Source organism: Puma concolor, chromosome A2 (assembly GCF_028749965.1).
Source record: "Puma concolor isolate L17-30 chromosome A2, mPumCon1.1.hap2, whole genome shotgun sequence".
In the NCBI taxonomy this organism is placed as follows: domain Eukaryota; kingdom Metazoa; phylum Chordata; class Mammalia; order Carnivora; family Felidae; genus Puma; species Puma concolor.
The window spans coordinates 149,135,754-149,157,795 of NC_141668.1; the positions used below are offsets into that span (position 1 = coordinate 149,135,754).

A 22,042-nucleotide genomic window follows, 5' to 3' on the forward strand; every position below is an offset into this window, starting at 1 on the left:
ATTCAAGAGCAGTGGACTCTGGAATAATCACTGAGAATACCCTGCCCCATTGCTACCAAAATATTATAGGTACCCGTCTTCCAAATGTCATTTAGGATATACTTTTGAAGGCCTACGAAAAGCTTAAGGCAGTCTGGGATGAGGTGTTCTTCACTTCCAACATGTGCCCTGAGTATAAAAAGCATCAACTGATCTCAAACGCACATCCAACTTTTGACAACTGAGGAACAGTGGCTAACTCCTTTCTGGTTCAGAAGGGATACCCTTAATTCTTTTTTTAAAAAGTAAAGTATGGAGTGCTACCTGAAACTTGACAAGCGCTCATCCCAGTGACTGGAGGAGAGGGGCCACCACGCACCTCCAATGGACACTCACAAAGTCCCTAAAACCATCTACTTCTGGACTGAGCAACCCAGAACAGGGGGTTCCAGTTTGTCTGAGCCTCCTTTGCAACTCCAACAAGCCACTGTCATTAAAGAATATTCATGGAGGGTTATTCAAGGAGCTGAATATATATACTCCTCGCTGAAAACATCACATCACAAGACCCTAGCCATGGAAGGTAAACACACACCATTGAGTATGAGCCAGTATGCAAAGATACTGTTTCCAAACTATTAGAGTTGTATGGTCACAACTGTAATGTCTGAACACCACCTGCAATATTTGTTTTTTAATAAACTCACATTTTCTTCTTACTGCTCACTTTAGCCTCATCCTTAAGCCAAAATGACAACGACATCATGGTTGTGCTAGTTATGCTTCCCCGATTTCACATTAAGATAAATACAAACTACGGGTGACCGGGTGGCTCAGTCAGTTAAGCATCCAACTCTTGGTTTGGCCTGGTGGCTCAGGTCACGATCTCATAGCTCATGAGTTCAAGCCCTACATCTGGCTCTGTAAACCATCTTCATGTGCCCAAGTTTCTGCTGATGGGGTCACTTCGTTCCAAGGGCCACTGAAATGACAGTGGAGTAAGCCAGTCACAGACTCATGGTTAACTGAAGGTGAGCAGGAGGTCTGGTCAGGCTGGGTGTCATCCCATGTCATCACCTTGCCCTATTATCCATTGTGCCTTGCCAAATTGGAACCTAAAGGACATGGTCTGGTTCTGCCATCATCACTCCCTGCAGCCTTGAATTCTGTTCCATCAGCCTGGACCACGCAGCTGCTGCCACCCTCCATCATGCACTCACTCATTCAGCAGGTACCATTACCCCACAAAAAGCCTTTGTGTGAGAACGGACACCTAGGCGGCCAACAAACTGGCCATAATGCCCTGCGATGTGCAAGAATAAGCTGTTTCACCAGGCACACCCACACTTATGTTCCTGAAGAGACAGCGCACTTTGGGCCGGCCGTGCAACAACAGAGCCCTCTGTTCTTCGCAGCCATAATCCACCACCTTTAGCCAGAAGGCAGAGGAGCATCAGGCAACGTGAAACTCCCAAATCCAAAATAAGTGAATTCAGGAAACGCACTCTTAGGAAAGTCTGGAGGACTCCTTGATCCCTCACTGCATCTCTCTCAACCTTATTTTCCCTTTCATTTATCTAGAATGACAGCCAGAGAGACATGGGCACATTTGTTACGGACAGCAGCTAGCAGGAGATCCAATTCCAGGGTAAGCAGCATTACCTCGACCTCATATTCCAACATCTCTTGTGTTAATCTCATACATCATAGAGACGGCTAAAGGACTTCTCACTTCCAAAAGGCTCAAACCAAACTGAACCATTTTCTGGGTTTGGCAACAACCAGAATTTTCCAAGAGTCACTGAGTTAAGTCCCTGTCCTCTAAGAGCTAAGAACTTTTTCCACTGCTTTTAAATATGATTATATGTAAAGAAAAATTGGCCCATACTTTTCTAATTGCTGTGTCCTTCACTCATCAAATGTTTTCTCTGAAAGCTATTTGGTATCCAAGAAGGCTTTTGAATATCTTATAAGTCTTTAAAATTCTTCCCCTCTTTGAACTTGGGAAGCTGCATTTTTTTTGCTAAGAGCAAACTAAATTTGAACCTCAAAAGGTTTTAGGTCAGTCTGAAATTTAAACCTCCTCAAAGTACAAGTGGGTTGTAACCCAAAATAAAAATTATGCTTTCTTATCTTAAATATATATATTTTTTCCCATTTTCCCCTTCACACGTCTACCAAAATGAGAAAGGTGTTACTCAGGAGGAGGCTGTATCTCTCAAAAAAATGTGGTCTTGAAGCAGTTTGACAGCTTGACAGTTTTTGGTTCAATGGACTAAAAAGTAGAAGACTATAATTTAATGTAGCCAAGTGTACCCAAATAAATAAGAAAGTGTAACCAAATAAGAGTCATGTACCTCTGACAGCAGCTGGTATAAATTCACTAGTACATCGAGCCCATTATAAACTAAAGTGCTAGATAAAAAGTCTGGTCACCATCACCTATGGGCTGCCTTTCTACTTCATTGTTGGTAGAAAAAAAAAAATCAAGAAAAGGAAAAGAGTGAAGACTTTAAACTTTTTCCACTCCTAAACTGAAAGATGATTGTAGGTCCAAATGAAGAGAAAAAGATGAACACGCCCCCTTCATCTGAGCCTTCGGGACAATTAATGCATCTCAGAGTTCAAAGCCAAGTGGCTTACACTTCCTTCTGTCCTTCGTTGTTCTGATTTTCAAAGAAAAAAATCCTAGGCCCTGTGATTATCTTTCATCATTATACAAGACACATTAAATATAAGAGAACCTTTCCCTTACTTCATTTTTCAACACTAGAGCAGCAAAATCAACCCTCAGAAGTGATATGAGGACAGGAAGTAAGAGCCGTTTCCTGAAATGCCTGGGCTACAATCTTTGTAATCAGCCGAGGACACCACCCACCACATCTGGGTGGGCACCAGAGCCCATTATGCTAACTATGATTGAGCTGGATGAATAGCAAATCTGTCATATTGTGGCTGGGCAGCAAGTGGGAATAAAACACCAGCATCCAGGATGTGCTGCTGCATAGCATAGAAGGCAACCATGTCACTAGAGAAAGGCTAGTCTCCTTCCAAATATGTCAACCGACCCACATTCATGATGCAGTTTAACAAATGCCATTTTAACGTGCAAGAAAGTGAAACAAAACAAAACCCAGCATCCAGACCATAAAACCCCAAAGGGGCCGAGATCCCCACTCTACAATGGACAGACGTCATGCCTAGCTTTCCGTAGGTGGCCTCAACATTATCCTAGATCTCTGTGAGCCTTGTGAGGCAGGGCTGTGCATTTTCTCTGTGCTCTCTGCAGGGTACTCATAAAGCACCTGGCATGCCAAAGGTGCGCAACAGGTATTTGCTGAATCAATTTGTCTGCACGTTGACAAAGGCACAAACCAGCCAGTAGGCCCCTCAGTGAGTCCCTGGTGAATAGCGTACCATCCCGCCACACACTGCTTCCTTGGTGGCATTTAGTATCTAACTTCCCGGAGACCACGGGTGCTCAAGAGAACTGAGAAACCCCAGGCTCTGCTGTTGCAGTACCTGACTGCAAATCTTGGCATCCCTTTTTAGCTGTGTGCAAATTACCTCATCTCTCCTTGCCTCAAATTCCCTCTCCTGTAAACTGACAAGAGAAACAACACTTTGCCCACTGAGGTGCTCTCGTGATTAAATGAGATAATCCACGTGAGAGACTTAGTCTAGGAAACATGAAGCACTCAATACATGCCAACTAGTTCTTTACTTTCAGTATTGTGGGTCAGTAAACAGTCACCAACATACAAGCTTCTCACAACCAGAACTCTTAAATTCAAATTAACCGTCATTAAAATTAACAGACTGTATTTCCAGGAATCAACATAAATTAATGTAAAAATCATACAACAGAATAAAAGAAGCAAACTGCACATATAAGTGCACAGCAAGTGCTGCATTTGTGTTGGAACAATGGCAGTAGCTTTCAAGGTGAGTGAACACACACACGTGTGGAAATATAACAAAAATTCTCTACAAGGCCAAGTCTATCATAGTGCTCACCTGGAGGGGGGGTGGGGAGTCTAAAGGAGCTTAAGTAGTCTTTGTAATGTTCTAATTATAAAGCAAGTGGATTCCGGAATCATTTTCTTAAGTTATCATTAAAATTTTAAAACACACGTTTAAAATGTACACCAAAAATAAAAACAAAAATGAAACACACACACACGTGCGTGCACACACACAAAAACTCATCTCCTCTGGCAGCACCAGGAGGGAGCTCTCCATGTGGTTGCTGGAGGAGGGAACTGTAATTACTTAAATAATGGCTTCTTGGCTAGATCGCAGGCTCTGCCTGGCAAGAAACCCACTTGCCTTATCATTCCACTTGTGTCCCCAGCACTGATCACAGCACTAGGCACACAGTGGGTGTTCAGCCTGTATCTGTAGACCAAATGGATGCCTTTAGGAAAAAAAAGAATTCCAAAAGCCTTTAAGCAACTGGATAAGGTCTTTCATTTTTCAGTATCTTCCTTGAAATTCGAAGCACATTTAATTATTTAACTTTCAAACTAGGAGAAGAGACTTCTGGTCAGCCAAGGGTTTAAGAAGCATGTTTAAATCACAGATATTTGGGGAACTCTCCTTGCCAAAATGGTGCTGTTTTTATTGTTCCCCCCACCCCCATCTCATGTCACGACCTTGGAGGCACAACAAAAGATTTCGTAGGTGGGTCCCACACGGCCTGATATTGCGATACACTATGCAGACATGGTCTACCAAGCAAGTCTTGTGGGCCGAAACAAACACGTCAGCAAAATCTACCCATCGTTGCTATAGATTTATGTCGGTCCAGCAATTATACAGGCTGTCACGGGTTCTGGGAACACGCTAAAGTGAAATATAGAAGAACTCCTTAGAGAGTAGCAGCAAAAAAATCGAAACTGCTGCTCCTCCACTCCAACCCCCTCTCTTTCTAGACTGATGTCACCACCCTCCCTCCCCTCAGAAGAAAAACCATGAGAGCTGCAAAGAGCCACCTACTTTAAGTGGCTTATTGGTGGGTCATATCAAAGCACCATGGAGGGAGTCACGGAATTCCTAGGGGGAGTACGGGACACTTCAAACATTCCCCTCTGTAAACCTACGATCCGGTATCACTAAACACACAAGACCGTGCACGTTTCTGAACTTGAACTGTCTGTGCTGGGGAGACGGATTTTATACTTCTTTCACCCTCTGCAGAAGAATGGGTGAATGAGGAATTTTTTTCTTCTAGCCATGAGAAATCACAAAATGTTCAGAAAGAGTTCTGTGGTCACAAAATCCCGTGTCCAGACCAGGCAGAGTAAGAATTTCAACCAGGAACTGCCCTCCACCCTCATTATTAGCACCAAGGCCTAGAACACCCACTCTGTGCCAAGTCCACCATAAGGATCAGAGGGTCCAACAGTGGACACAGCAATCCTAGGACCACACTTAAGGGTCCAGCAGAAAGAAGACGGACACATATGATCACAAATTCAGTTAATCCACACAGTAGCAAGTGTCAGAAAAAAAATCTAGGTGCCAAAAACTGAAACCAGACTGCAGACATGGAGAGAAAATGGGCTTGAGTAGTACTTCTGGTTCTGAAGATCTTTGTAAGGATTCAATGAGATCATTTAATTACAGCATCCAGCTTAATGTGGAGTTGCAAACTTGAGTATCCCATTCTACCTCCCTCTCTGTATCAGAGAAGCTGGAGAGAGATGGTAAAACAAATTGCTTAACTTACTTGAATGAGCTCACTGCTCAGAGGAATGAGTAAACTACTCAGCCATTTATTCTTTCTGGAAATATAAGTGACCATTACTGTGTGCCAGGACACAGGTGCCAAAAATACGGCAGGGAATAGGTCAGACTATCCCCTCACTGCCATGGTGCTTATATTCTAGCGGGAAGACAAAACAAGGAGGAAATGAGTTCAGATCTCAGAGAAAGCTATTAAGGAGAAAAGGAGGCAGGGTTATGCATGACAGAGCTAGTAACTGGGCAAAGGTCTTAGATCACCCAATCAAGTGCAAGCTCCTCTACAAAGATGACATATGAGCTGAGACCTGAGTGACAAGCCAGGTACATAAAGAAAAGGGAGGGAGGAGTATTCAAGTCAGAGGGAACACGAGAGGAAAAGTCCTGAGCAGAAAGAGGTTGGCATGGTTAAAGAGGATAAAGAAAGCCAGTATGGTTGAAGCCTTGTTAAACACTGGGGAGAAAAGGTGGGGGACCCAGTGGGGAAGGAGACACATCTTGGTGGCTTTGTAAGCCAAGGTGGGAATTTGAGGCACTCAATTCTAGGAGTCTGCTCCCCAGAGAAAAAGCACCATGTATGGCTCCAGGGAGTGACAGCTCAGCATGTATACAATAAATACAATTCCATTAGAAAGCAGACGAATTTGTCCTGTGGCCAGGTCCATAGAAGGAATGGCTCACATAACTAAGTAAACAGCTGACATCGTTTACAAGCATCAAACATTACTGGGTTCACTTGTTGGAAGATGTTACGATTAAAGACCCTGGATTCTCAAGGAGCAGGAGGAGGAAACATCTTCCTTCTACCCATATATTACTGAATCTCCACAGAACAGCTGGTCCGTAAACGCAACTGAAAATCCCTTAGCACCGCAAAAGCTGAGCAGCTAGAACCCAGCACTTTGCGTAAGCAACCGAAAATTCTGTCTCTTCTCAGAAGCCCCTATTGTGCAGCTACATAAATGTATTGGCAGGCTTCTGTTTTAACCAAACTGACTTTTAATTGTGTATGTTTCCTTCACAGAAAGCCCTGATGATATATATTTATGATGCTGTCCTCATAAAAGTTACTTAGGAGGACTCTTGGCATCATAGTAAATGCTTCCAGAGGTGACCACATGGCCTTGTGAGTCCTGAAAAACAGCCGCCAGGTGTCAGCTTGGCCATTCCCTCCTGGAGAAGGTCTTTCAATCCTACTGCCTGGCTCTCCATATAACAGAAATGAAATCTCACCAGTGCAGCTTAACTAAGTGGAGGCATATTTCAATTTTTTGTTAGTTTTTGGAGGACTTTTTTTTCCCCATTAAATATGCATGTTGGTTTAAGCTAGGCAACCTGAAGAATCAAGAATCAAGAACTCACAAGTGTGGATTATATCTACATCGGCTATGTTTGTTTCTCCCTGCATTACGGCTCTCGGCCCAACTGACTTGCTTCCAGATAACTACTTCCTAAGTGTCCTGTCAGGTTCACATCACCATGCCAGACTCATTCCCTCAGTTTAGCCACCCTGGTAGAAAGAATGTCTTTCTCACTGGTTCCTGGACAGAAGTCCAAAGAAAGCTCTCATTGGCCTAGTGTAAGTCACAAGCCCTTTTCTGGAGCAACTCATGTGTCCTAGGACCTTGGCGGGCCGACACTGGGCATTCGTTCCACCTTGTGGCTGGAGCTTATAGGGTTCCAGCAACAAAACGAAGGAGGAGATGATCCTCAAAGACACCCCAAACTGGGCAATGGGAAAGCGTGATGACCAGGTTGGTACTTCAGCCACATCAGTCCACTCCAGCAGAGGTGTGAGTTAATGAGGTTACGTGTTGCATCTCACCATATGCAACTGAATAATGTGGAATCCTCCTTCCTAGCCAGCATCATCTAGAGTTTTATAATTCTCTGAGTTCTGCTTTCCTAGGCTATTTATTATTAATCAGTCCTGATCCCTTCAGGTGTTGTGAAAGCGTTCAATCAATACTTTCAAACACTTACATGACTGAGCAGAAACAGAACTACTTACCTCTAGAGCCATCCCCAACATTCTCAATTGGGTATTTTATATCAGCTCTTTCCCCTGACCACTGATAGCATAAAATCTCTTCCTTCCAAGGTGTAAAAGGAAAGCTCTGACACTAGAATGTCTCAAAGACAAATCAAGTTTAATGGTAAAGGTGGTTTCAAGCTCATGAGCTACAGTGGAATCAAACTTACGTTACTTACTCTTTCTTGGCCTTCGTTCTCCAACATCAGGCAGAGTGGCCACCTTCCATCATCTGCCATCCCAGACGCTATCTGACGTGACTTGCCATATTTGAGTGTACAGTTATTGTCTATCCCACAAGAATGTAAGCTTCAGGGGTCCAGGGCCTCATGTACTAGGGTAGCCCCAGGGCCTAAACAGTACTTACACATGGCCAGCACTCAGGAATTACTGTTTGGCTATAGGATAAGTTGTCACAGAATCCCTTTTTCTTCCATAAATTCCCATAGTAGCCAATTTGGAAATGCTACAATAAACAATGATTAAATTAAAAGGCATTGCCAACCCAGCAGAACTAACTTCTGACTTATCCCTAGAATCTAAGCCATTCTCATCTTCAGTAGGATATCCAGCTAACCAGGGTTCCAGAAAGCCCTTAAGCCATGAAGGTTACTGTGCTTTGATGCCCCTCTGTTTCTATAGCCCTTTCACCCTTCCTGGCACCACTATAAACTTGCATACTTGATTTTCTTATAAAAATATTTTATAATACTTTCCTTAAATTGTACTGGGGTCTTGAATTATCCAACACAAGTTGGTCGGCTGATGAGGACTGAATGACAAGCCACCATGGGGACTATCCCCACTTTCCAACTTCCTCAGTTGTCCTTGACTTGTCATCTCCAGTGACCTCATCATTTCTCCAGCTGTGGGCCTCTGATGCCAACTGTATTCAGAAGATTCTCACCAAAATGATCACACATCTTGAATTCGCCTACTGCAACCATGAAAGAACATTAGACTCACTGCCATTTGCCTAGTTAGTTCTATACCTTCCAGAAACGCTTTGAGGTCTTCTTGCTTTTGTGTTGGCCAACAAAACCCCCTCTTTTTATAAACAAGCTTTTCAGAGAAGAAATTTACTCTAGCTGCAATCAACCTTTCTAGAAGGCAACATTCTCTCTGACATGACAAGAGCCACTACAAAACAACCACGGCGGGAACAGCAGCTACACGATACCGCTGACACCTAAAAGAGTCAGGGGAAAAATAGCTGGTGGGGGAAAACACCAAGTCCATAAACATTGCAGAGAGGCGAGGCTCCCCAGCTCTTGTGCTACATTCGGCAACCAATTACTCTCTCAAAAGAAGAATGCAGGTCTTACATGAAGTGGAACAATTAATTTCACGCTTGTCATCCTGGCCTCAATAGTAAGTTGATTTGAATCAAATATTTGCGGTACATTACGGCTTGCAGGGGACAGTTCTGGTGCCTCCTGAGCTGACGGACTGCCTTGATGGCTACCATTGTAAAACAATCCATCAATAAGAGTAATTATGGTATTGATCAAAGCGGTTGCCTGCCTCAGATTGGAATCAATTCTCAGGAGTTGCTGGGAACAGAAATGTCTAATGGACTATTCCATCACTAGTCACTGCAGCAACTGAAACAGCTAATATTCTGGAAAGTTCTTAATAATTACTCATTGAATCTGCATTTCTGCTTCAGTGCTCCTAACTAGACCCTGCTTACTGTAGCCTGAAAGTCGGTCCAAGTGGGGGAAGGAAGGGCCAAATGCAGATGTATAAAGTGCTGGCATTGACCAAAAAAAAAAAAAAAAGAAAAGAAAAAAAAATGTAGAACAAATAATGTGGAAAACTACCTTCAATAATTTTATTGTGTCCTGTTAATCAGAGAAGTTTTTTGTTGTTGTTGTTGTTTTACAGAGTTTCTGGGTGAGAAAGTATACTGGGAAGAAAACTGTATCTCATAGATGCTGCTCTTAGAGAGGTCCCGGGCAGAAGAAGAAAATTCTGCATTTCAATGGTGATGGCATCAGTAACAGAGTAACACATTATCATTAATGTGAAATTGGCCTACAGGTGCCATTCACCATTTCCTAGATCATGTGGGAAAATCTGGGAAGCAGCATGAACTTGGGGAAACCCATATTAGCACATAAGCCTAATAAACCTCCTTTCTTTTTCTCTCACTCAAAAGCCTTTTTGATTTACAATCAGGTTCTGCTGTACCCAGGGCAGCCCCTACATGGAACAGGAAGAGGCCTGAAGCTGCTACACTCCTCACCAGGTGGTCTCTTGACCCGCACAGCTGGAGAGAGGGTAGCTGTTCAATCTTGAGGACTTCCTTCTCTGGTCCTAGCAAGACCTGGTACCCAGCACAGACTGCACATCTCTACTAACAAGATTACAGATCTAACAGAAAAGGTGTTGCTGTCTCAGGTTTAGAGGCTTCCCTTTCAGGTTCTCAGCATACACAACCTTCTTTCAGGGTGCAGGCCAGTGATTCATCCTCGCAAAGCCTTACTTCTTGCCCCTAAATTTGACATTGACATTCCCTTTCCAGCTACGGCTTTTGCGTTTTCATTTTCTCATTATTTCATTGCTTGTCCAGCTCTGACCCTTAACCTCTCTGTGCTTCCATACATCTATGTCTACTCCTGTAAAGGGGGAGGAAATGATTAATTCTGAGGGTACAGTGTTTAGAAAAGGCTTAAAGACATCGGATGTGACTTGAGGGATTCCCCAAGTACCAAAGTACCTAGCAGTGGAGATAGGGGAGAGGTTTTCAGGCAGAATAAATAAAAATAATATCAGCAGAGGCCAGAGAGGAGAACGGGGCGTCAGCTAGTGTCGTCTACAGCACAACAGTATTGTGGCAGAGACAACCCACATAGGGTGGGACGCACACAGGGAAGGACCTGCCATACAGAGCTCCAAGCATTATACTTCCTTAAAGGTAGCACGGAGCCAGCTGATGGAAATATTATTGTACAAAAGGGAACCCAGAATCGTTGTGCAAGATGAACTGAGAAAAGGAAAAGGAGTGGGAAGACCAGTCAGGAGGAGAGATGATGCTAAAACACCAAATTCTTACAAAATAAATCTGTAATTGGGATACTATTTCAAATAGCAAGCGGATTAATACTCACGTGGACATTTTCCAGTGCACAGCGTCACCCTGCATTTCATCACCCTGCATGTGGCTGCGAGAGTGGCCACAACATTATTAGGAATTTACAGGATCATTAACCGCCCTCCTATTTATCAAAGCCCTATAAGACGCCTGAGTGGATTCTGAGTTCAGTTTGGAAAGTTTCAAGATAACAATATATTTATTCAGAGGCTTAGACGGTTTTAACGCCAGAATGACTCTTAACTCTGCTTAGCACTGCAAACATTACCATTAAGTCAAACATGATTCCATCTTAAAAGGGGGAAATCAGGTTAAGGCAGGTTTTAACCTGAGAGAAAAATGTGTGCAATAGAAACCAGGCAGCCACTCCACCAGGGAAAAGTTACAGATGTTTGTCTTTCCCTCAGCAACCAAATATTAATTTCACTGATGGCGAGATTAAGGAGGCAGACAATACTCAACTGAGATTACGCCAGTGCTTTTATCTGCAATTGGCAGCACCCTGAAGCTGGGGCTGGAGGATGGGAAAATGTCCTATTAATGCTCTGCACAGCAGATAGGTTGATAAAGCTTCCACACTGCAGATAAGGACTGTGCTCATCCTAGAAATCCACAGACTCCCTTAGAGCATGCAAGCCACTGGGTATAGGGTTCTCCCATATCTTTCTTGTCGCTTCCTATGAATTTCTGATAGGGAAGAGTTTCACATCAATTTAAATAAGTTAGTAACAACAGTAACAACAATAATAGTAATAGCAACTGACACTGATGCAGCACTTATTACATGCCAGGCTGTATTCTCAACATTGAACATGTAATCTTTACAACAACCCCGTGCATTAGGTACTATTATTACCTCCATTTTCATGCAGGGGAACTGAAGCTCAGCGAAGTTCAGGAATTTGCCCAAATCCTTGTCTTCTCCCATTAACACTCAGGCATACATACGTAACCAGCTGGAAGCTACCAGAAGGTTGCATTTGGTGGATACCTCGTCACACTCCTTCAGAGTGAATACATTGTGTTGTTCCCCAAAACAACGGTGGATTATTCTAAGCTACTTAAAGGTTTTAACTGGCTCCTAAGCCACCCGACAAAGGGGAAACGGAAGTGTGGGATGGAAGCCGATTGGGAGATAAAGAACCACCACTTAACCCAGCTCCTATCTGGAAATGGAAAATGACCCTCGAGAGATCGGACACATCCCTGACAAACCCAAACCTGTCATTTGATGGGAGAGCATCGCTCCTCAGAGAAGTGCTTCTCAAGTGGTCTCCAACTGCATCAACATCGCCTAGGAAAATGGAAAAAATCCGTATGTCGGAGCCCAGCCCCAGCCCCGTGACTCACTGTGAGGAAACACAAGGAACTGCATCTTAAACAAGATCCCTGCGTGATTTTATGGAGAGTCCTGGATTAGAAACTGAAGTCATCCCGATCTTGCTACCGTGGACTCCTCCAAATTGCAAGCACACATACACGAATATGCAAATACCTTCCTCCCTATCAAACATGTGTAACAGGAATAAAGAGACCCGACCACAACCTCTTATTCGCAAAGGAATTAATGCCGCAAAGCTCCTTATGCTGAACAAAGAAACACCTTCAAAACACACGCTTGCTATAGTATTTTGAAATATGTCACACCAACAAAAGATGCTCTAGGCAACATTGCCTGAAGCAGTTGGGTCAAACCCAGGGCAGTTTTGAATCTTTGCTATTATATTAAAGGTCTAATTTCAGAGCCACCAGTAAAAAAGAAGGCCACAGGATGATTCAGTGAGAAAATGAATCAAATCCTAATCTTTAAAGACCAGCCAAAACCACAGGATCATTCAAAAGGCAAAAGTTAGGTGACTCTAGGATGGCCAGCAAAGTCTCAGAGAGTACGGACAGTTGCTGAGGCCAGGGAATGATTTCAGGTGAGAACCATGCTGTGTGGAAGCTGAGATCCACTGTGCTTCCTTGGGGCCTATTCCTCCTACTGGCCACACTCTTCTGGCCACCCCAAGACCTCTCCACCCTCTCGCGGAACCCTCGGTCAACAGCAGGCTCTGGAATAGTAGGAACACAGGAAGTGTCACTCAGATCCCTGGCACAAACGAGCTGGGCGACCACAGCCAGACAGCAGGGCATAGATGGCAAACGCAGAATAGAATAGACAACAGAATGGAGAGCAGAGAAATTCAGTTCGGCGTCCCTGGGTGGGCAGCCTGCACGAAGATACCAGAGTGAAGAGCAAGACCATGGAAGCCTTGGTGTGGAATGTGCAGGAACTCCTGGAGACAAAAAAGTCTGCTTTTAAAGACCTGAAGCCAAGTCCTAATTACAAAATCCCTAGCCAGGTAAGTTTTTACAGAATCCACCCCCTCAAAGACTTCTAAAACAAAGAAAAAGTAAAAATAAATCCCAGAAGACAGGAGAGAGCCAAGACACCGGCCCACTGCCCTTGACCACAGAAATGAGACAGCTCCCTGTTCATGCTTGACCCTGAGACAGACATTTCCCTTAATAGGTAGGGCTGATGTTATCTACTAGTAAATCTATATATACCCATAGTATAATTGAGGTATTCTCAAATAAAGTTTGGTGTGCAATCCAGTACACGGAGCTCAACCTAAATCTAGTGCTATTTTCCTGACAATCACATTATCAGACCATCCTTGGAGAAAGCAGAGGTTTTTCCTGTAAGGATCTGCTTGTCCTTGAGCAAAATTGTATAAAGGGAATTTTTATTTTTTTGAACGATATTAGCGTACTAACAAGGCAGCTCTGCAAAAACAGAAATTGGACCCACTGGGATCCAGGCACTTTACATACATGTATCTTGAGGTCCCAATTAAGGAGTATTTCTAGAGACATTACTACAGGAATAAAATCTTTCAAAAGCTGCTAATAGACAGTACATAAACACTGGAACCAAGCAGAGTTCAACAGGAGAGCTTGAACAGTAAAACACCAGGGCCTCGCTATAACCCAGCACGTCCTCAAATTTCACACTATTGTTCTGTCTTATCAACGGAATCATTTTATGACAATATCATTTTGATATTTATCTAACTAGCCCCTTGGAGCCAGGTCACCTAATAGTACTTCTGCTCCTTATCAGTGCCACACTTAAGCTCCAAAGGAACAATATGTGTTTAGATTCAAGAGAAAGAATACAGATTTCAAGAGCCAGAGCAGACACAAGGCAAACATTGTTTAGGGAGGCAATAAAGCTACTCCATTTCTGAAATTGCCCTAAAAACTAGATGGTGTGGGATCAGTGTGGAGGGGAAGGCTGCAAGAGCCCTTTTTTGACCAAAATAGGTTGACGGTTGAAATTTCCACCCATTTGCACTCACTACAATGCCACGGTCTACAGATTCTAAATAAACAGTGGCAGATGGCAGTAACGATGCTTCCATGAAAAATCCCACATTTGTCACCTTATTCCATCCTAAATAATCTATGGTTTCAAATTAAGTTGGTTATGCAGATATACTTGTCATCTCTTAACTTCAAAACAAAAAGACACTGATTCTCACAGCAGAGTTGCAGATGCTCAGCAATTATGCTTCAGAGGCTGACTCTACTTCCCCACCTCTTGCAGTGACTTGAGTCTATCACTCTCATCTTTTGAAGAATCCTCTTCCCTCCTGTGCCCCAAGCCTATCCTTGCCCCCCTTTTCAAAACCCTGTAGCAGGATCTATGCCATGCAGGAGCCAAACCTGGACTGATTTCCCACTAGGTATCCATTTCCCAACCTCTCCACTTGATCTGGCCCTGACTGCGTCTACCCATCCCCCTCACCATTCTCCCCTCTACATTCTTCGGCTGAGACTGTCCGTACCTCACAATCTGCAGGCTGTGCTGCCCTGGAGCATGTGCACCTGCTTCTGCTTCTACCTAGAATGCTCTCTGTTCCTATCTCCATTCCTCCTTGTCATCAGGTCTCAGATTGAACGTTATCTTCATTGCAGAATAAATGATCCCTTCCCTGGACACAGAGATGGAACCACTACCTAGCAGCACACTAGCAGATGGCCTGTTGCTCTGCCTAGTTCTTACTTGCATCTGAGGACACTTTCTTGCTCATTTGTTTCTTATTTCCTTCCCCCACAAGACAGTAAGCTTCCTAGAAGCAGCACCTTGATAACCTTTGTAAATAAAATGGATGTATAGTTCCATGTAACCACATGTTCACCACTGACCACAAAACAGGACTCTGCCTGATCCTAGTACGTATATCAGAACAAAATAACCAGTCATGAAAATCAAATAAGAAAAGTGGTAAGTAATATTCACTGGGCTAGTAAGACTCTTGCTGATCATGGCTGCTTTCTATCAAACTTCAGACTTCACAAATATTGCATTCCAAGAGCACATAATGATTTGTAGAAAAGCAGGGTTCTCTGAGGACCTTCACAAGATGTACATGCCCAATGCATTTCAGAGAAGTCCTGACCAGTTCACCACTAACTGGTAACACAGGGCACTGATGCCGTGATATGAAAAGCATCATAATATGATCTTTCCAAACACCAAAAAGGCAATTAAAGAGTCATCTGTAGCTATTTGGAGTCGCTGTAGACCACCTTTATATTATTAAGAGACAAGAAAAAGAATGGTCCTACTCACCCACCCAAAAAAATCCACAGTTTTGGTATACAATGTTGAATGCTTGTATATTCATCAGGGTTCTCCAGAGGCACAGAACCAAAAGGATGCATATATATAGAAAGTAGAAGATCTATTATAAGAAACTGGCTCACACAAGTATTAAGAACAGCAAGTCCAAATCTGCAGTGTGTACTGGCAGCCTATAGACCTAGGAAAGCCAGTGGTGCAGTTCCAGTCCCAAGGCCAGCAGGTGGAGACCCAGGAGAGCCAATGGTACAGATGAAGTGTAAAGGTAGTCTGCTGGAAAATTCCCTCTTGATAAAGGAGGCCAGTCTTTTTGCTCTATTTAGGCCATCAACTGATTAGATGAGGCCCACCACATCATGGAAAACAACCTGCTTACTCAAAGGTCACCGATTTAAATGTTACTCTCATCCAAAAAAAACCTCTCCAAGTTGATACAGAAAATTAACCATCACAAGTCCACCCCTTGCCAACTTGGCATCCACATGCATTTCCTTAAACCGTACCTAACCTCTGAATAAAGGCAATGACAAGGTCATATTCCACCTAATATGATAGAACTACTCTGTGTACAACCAAAATGCACTAACCCTTTCCCCAGAAGAGGGTGTGAAATCCCTGGATGATGCTTACTCTTCTCTTTAATATCCAGTAATTTAAATTCCACAATGTAAAGTTACTAATACTTAAATACTATGATATAAAGTCTTATATTAGAAGGGTAACACAGGGAAGAAAACAAAGATATTTGCTACACACATACACACATTCATAACAAACTAAGGAGGAAATACTCATGACAGTTACAGTCCTCATTTCTGTGACCAGTTAAGTGGTCATAGTTGTGCTGCCTTGGGGCATTTGCACCTGCTTCTGCTTTTACCTAGAATGCTCTTTGCTCCAATCTCCATTCCCTCTTGTCATCAGGTCTCAGATTGAATGTTATCTTCATTGCAGAGTAAATTATACCTTCCCTCTTTATATCCACCCTCTTTCCACCATCCATTCTGTATTCCCTTTGCCTTTAGCAAGCACCTCATACTGTGGCTCTTTACCTGATGGAATGACCAAAGCTTACGGTCTTAAAACTAAGGCAGCCATAACAAAATGCCACAGACTGAGTAGCTTAAACAATAGGACTTTGCTTGCCAACAGTTCTGGAGGCTAGAAGACCCAGATGAAGGTACAGGCAGGGCTGGTTTCTAGTGAGGACTTTCTTCTTCATTTGCAGGGGCCACCTTCGTGCTGTGTCCTCACATGGCCTCTTCTTTGTGTGTGCACACTCCTGGATCTCTTCCTCTTCTTATAAAGACACCAGTCCTAATGCTTTCATTTAACCTTGATTACCCCTCCATTAAGGCCAAATCTCCAAATATAATCACATTGGAGGTTAGGGCTTCAACACATGAATTTGGGTGAGGGAAAAAACATAATTTAGTGCCTGACAGCTTGCAATAATATTCCCAGTCTCACCCAGGGTCATATGCAACAAGTAATAGTTACGGGAAATAAAACTATTACATTTTCTAGACATTTTAGAGAATATTCTATTTATTCACCCACATTTAATATGTTTGGCCAACAGTTTGAACACTTTTTTTGAAGCTAAGAGATGACAAGTATATCTGCATAACCAACTTAATTTAAAACCATAGATTATTTAGGATGGAATAAGGTGACAAATGCGGGATTCTTCATGGAAGCATCGTTACTGCCATCTGCCACTGTTTATTTAGAATCTGTAGACTGTGGCATTGTAGTGAGTGCAAATGGGCAGAAACTATGTACTATGTACACTGTTCTAGGCACAGCAGATATAGGCAGTAATCAAATGAGACACCAGAGTACGTCTTGGTGTCTTGGCTGTTGGTCATTGTGGCCCACTCCTCTCAGATATGAGGTCCCAATATGGAATTAAATCCTTTCATTGCAGGTAATTTTTCTTGAATTATAGATTCAGTGTCAGTTCTGTTTCTTGCTTTACTTTTCTTTTTCAGGGGCCCCTATTAGTTATATGTTAGATCTCCTTTGTCTGTCTTCAATATTTGTCCCTGTCTCTTGAATTATATTTTTTCTACTTAAAATGTTCCTAATTTTCACCTTCTCTTTGAAGGCATTTTCTGTTGTGTTTATTTGCTCTTGTGTTGCTTCTAGTTTAATCTTTATTTCTACAGGATTTTTTTCTTCCGTTTCCAATGGCCTTCCTTCCTCACTTGTTACTTCATTTCTTAGATTTTTTTTCTATTTTGATTTATGTTGCTCTGATATCTTTTATCACTTTGTTAAATGAATTTTCATTCTGACAACAGTAAATTATAGTGTTGACCTGTTTTATGGGTGCATCTATGTAGCGTGTTATATGTAGAGATGTTACTCTGCTCTTTATTCTTTTTATCTCGCTTTGTCTTTATATAAGATTTTACCTCCATAGTTTTCTATGGCCTATATTTATGTGAAATTAATTTTCCTGAACTTTCAGGAAGGAGCATGGCTCAGAGTGGCTTTTCTAACTTCAGAGTTCCCTCTCCTGTTGTTTTCATAGAGTGTTAAAAAAATGTATGCTGGTTGCTTTCTGAGATATCCTAGCTCTATTTCTACCTTCACGTTCATTTTTATTATTTTTAGAAAGAGAGAAAAAAATTTCTGTAAGCATCTGGGCAAAAGAACAAGCGACTTACAAGGGAAAATTGTTATAATCAGACTTTGAAAGTAACATTTAAACACTCAAGGAAAGAAAATATGTGCCAAGGATTTTATATTCAGCAAAATTATTTTCAAGTATAAGGGACATAGGTTACATGTAAAGCCTCAGGGAATATAGTCCCCTTGAGCCATTTCTGAGGAATACACTAGAAAATAAGATTCAGAAAATCGAAATGGCTAAAGAGAGGAGATTAGGACTGGTGGTAAAGATGAAATGTATAAATTCATATAAAATATATATGTGGAATAAATATATAAATGAAAGATATATAAATGAAAAATTAAAACTAAGTGAGTGCTACAAGGGAAGGTATAGTATGAAATGCTACATGCCCTCAAAATGTAGACACAGTACAATAATTTTTTAATAAAGAGAAGAGAAAAACAAATTTTAAAATGTTTTAAGTATTGAGAAGTCATATTCATGAGATCTTATTCTGAAATGTTTTGTAAATAAGACCAAACAAGTGAATTATTAAGAGTTATGAGACATTCTATCATCCCTTTGTCCTTAGAACCTAGTTTCTTGATGGAAAGACAGAAGATACAGACATAGTATATATAAGGTCAAAAACTCTATGGCCCTATCTTTGAATTGGAAGTATCAATATGAAATTATAATTTTTTTAATTGTTTTATTTATTTTTATTTATTTGGAGAGAGAGGGAGAGAGAGAATCCCAAGCAGGCTCCATCCTGTCAGCACAGAGACTGATGTGGGGCTCAAACTCACCAACTGTGAGATCATGACCTGAGCTGAAATCAAGAGTCAGATACTCAACTGACTGAGCCACCCAGACGCCCCTAAAGTATTTTACACACACACACACACACACACACACACACACACACACACACACACACAGAGTTATATTTATACATCTTTATCCTTGCCAGCTTTGAGCTTTGTCCCCTAAGTGGAGCTAGAAACAAAGACTAACCAAGTAACACTGAGCATTCTAGCGCTCAGACGTGGCCTTGATATACTTATTTCTTACTAACAGAAATCAGAATATCTTGCAGAAATGGCTGATTCCAGGTGTGGAGTAGGAAATATAAATGAAAAGCCTAGAAAATCTTTTGTAGCAGGGAAGCAAAGACTGTTAGGGCCATGTCAAATGATGCCCTCGTGAAGAGGCTCTCCCAAGGCAAAGATCTGAGCTTCAAAAAGATGATAACTGTAACTAAGTGAAACTCAGAAAATATGTTTAGATCCATCTGTTCATAATAATACTAACAAAAAAGCACACAACCCATTGGTTCCCTTCCAAATACAATAGGGGAGAGATTCCCTACCTTGAACCTGGTGAACGAAAGCAAACAATCAAGGATTCCTCCTGCCTATCTTTACAAATTATACTGAACCAGAAGTCAACAGAGGCAAGGAAACACTTCTTTATAGAAATATTCCAGCTAACAAATGAAAAATAAATGATACACCCAGAATATCACTGCTTTGCAATCCTAGGAAGTGACGGATCTAGGCATCAGACACCAATAGCAGTGAATGACACAGAGAGAGAGCGGTAGGTGCCATGTGCCTCCCAGTGAAACAACACTCTGCCACTGCCCAGAGTCCTGCCAAGGAATTAGACCTGAGTCTGGTCAAACCTGTCAACAGCAGCTGCCAATTAATTTACAGGAAATTCCAAGGACAGAAGAACAGGATGAACTCCATTATGACTGAGCAATCAGCAAAATACAGTTAAATGGCCTGATTTTTAACTAATAAATTGTAAGGGAGGAAAAAAAAACAAAGGGATGGAGGAGGAGATAGCAAACAGAAAGGAAACGAGTGAAACTATAGTGTGTCTGAGATGCACACTTGAGTGGCCAAACTGCAAAGAAACACAAGAAGGCAACAAAATGAGAGAATATCTCTGCCCTTAAGGTGTGGAGAGGAAGACAAAAATAAATTAAAAAATACATAAATTCCCAAAGCAATCAAGTTTATTTATAAAAAATTCCCTACCAGGTGACAATGACAATAGAGAAGCAAACCCCAAACTCATCATGACCACTATACTCTTTAAAAAGTATCCATTCTTGTGTTCCATTTCCATTTGGAGCACTGACAACAGGTGGGAGCATTGGTGACGGCTTCCATTTTCCAAAATCAGCATTCACTCCTGGTTAACAGTGGTGAGGGAATGAGAGAAAACAGTGTAAACCCACAGAAGAAGGCTTTCTGAATAGATGCTGTTTCTTAAACTCTGTATTATGCTGAGTAACAATTCCATTATATAGAGTATCAAAAGTTGGCCGATGAAATCCATGCCCCAGGCCAATTGCCACATCACCAGAGTGGGAAGCAATCCAACATACCAGGCTCTAGATGAAGGATGGGAGGGAAGGCCTGGCCTAAGGTCAAAGGCCCTAGCCTTCAAACAGAAGCCAACCTTAGAACCAAAAATCTATTTTCTCTCTGGTTCAGCACAAGCTACCTTTTAAGTCCCCAAAGGAAGGATCATTCACTCACTCACTCACTCTCTCTCTCTCTCTCTCTCTCTCTCTCTCTCTCTCACACACACACACACACACACACACACACACACTCATTCTCAATCATTAAAACAAACATACAAACAAAAATCCTGTGTTCTCTGACCATCCAGCCACCTGTAGGCTATGACCATAGAATTTATTGTTCAAATGAGGACGCCATTAAGCTTGATAGGGAGTGACATTAATAATTATGCCAGACAACTGGTATAAACTGGCATTGTCCTGGACAAATCAGGACAAAAAGATTACCTTAGGTATGACCCACCCAACAAATTTTAAAGTGCTCATATGTCACCTAAATCCTTCCAGAATTCTAGTTTCAGCCTTCATACAAAAGGTAAAAGTATGTAATTACCAGACTATCAATGGATCCCCAAAGGTAGGAAGAAGATCATTTTAAGAGGTACTTGGACAAATATATACTGTTTATCTTATTAGTCAAATATTTCAATGTAAATTGAATAATGTATAGATAGCATCTTAAACACATGATTTCAAATATTTTATTGCTTCCAATGAAACTAAAGTCTTTCAAAATGTCCACTGATTTAAATTAAGAATGACTAGTAAATGCCTCTGCATGCTTTTTTTCTTCCTTCAGCCAATCAGTCAACAAGTCTTTGCTGAACCCTTACTATGACTAGGGCATTATCCCAGATCCTGGGGCCACAGTGGTGACTCTGGTCTCTCCTCAGGGAACTTATCAGCCACTGAGTCTTTGCAACAATTGATGTTATGTTTAAAGCTAATAAGGCATTTGATAGTTTGATTGACTCTGTTTTACAGTTAACAATTTTAACATAGTTTTATTCAACTAATATTTACCAGTCAGTTTAAAGCCCAAGAGGAAATGCTCTTTTTTCACGATCACCTCCAATGTCTCGGCGGCTTCTGGTTCACCAGCTGCTCTCCCCAGGTCAAGATTCAGTGCTTTTCCCCACTCCCTGACTAAATTAGTCTTGCTCATCTATAGCAGGTGGGGCCACTTGACTCAACAGCTGAGCTAAGCTTACTCAAAGGACACCCAGTAGTGGTGCTCGGATGCCATGATTTCTCAGTTCTTCCCCAGTGCCTCCTAGGTTGAAAAGGACTGAGGGGGCACTATTGGGCTCTGGGCAGCATGTGTTATAGAATTAGGTTGTTCTCCAGCAGAAGATGGGGAAGCACTGTCACCTGAATCTGTACCCCCTACACAAAGGAAGCAGATTTACTCATGTGCTGTATCTAAGACACAAATGTCAAACATTACCAGTATCTTTTCCACACACTATTGTGGGCTGACTATATGTTATACGTGCCACACAGGTATACATCATGGATGTGCTAACCTCTGTGACCTTGGGGGAAAAGAA

The 22,042-nt window shown here is 42.0% G+C and overlaps 1 protein-coding gene across 6 annotated transcripts in view; it reads right to left on the reverse strand.

Annotated features, from left to right (window-relative positions):
* CACNA2D3 (calcium voltage-gated channel auxiliary subunit alpha2delta 3) overlaps positions 1-22,042 on the reverse strand; it is an 863,963-nt gene that overhangs the window by 728,644 nt on the left and 113,277 nt on the right. Inside the window, exon 1 of one of the 6 annotated variants that reach the window (XM_086697918.1) lies at positions 12,075-12,198. The exons of the other annotated variants lie outside the window; for them this stretch is intronic. The gene's annotated coding sequence lies outside the window, so the exon portion shown is untranslated. Of the gene's footprint in view, positions 1-12,074; positions 12,199-22,042 lie in introns of those variants that run through there. 6 annotated transcript variants of the gene reach the window in all.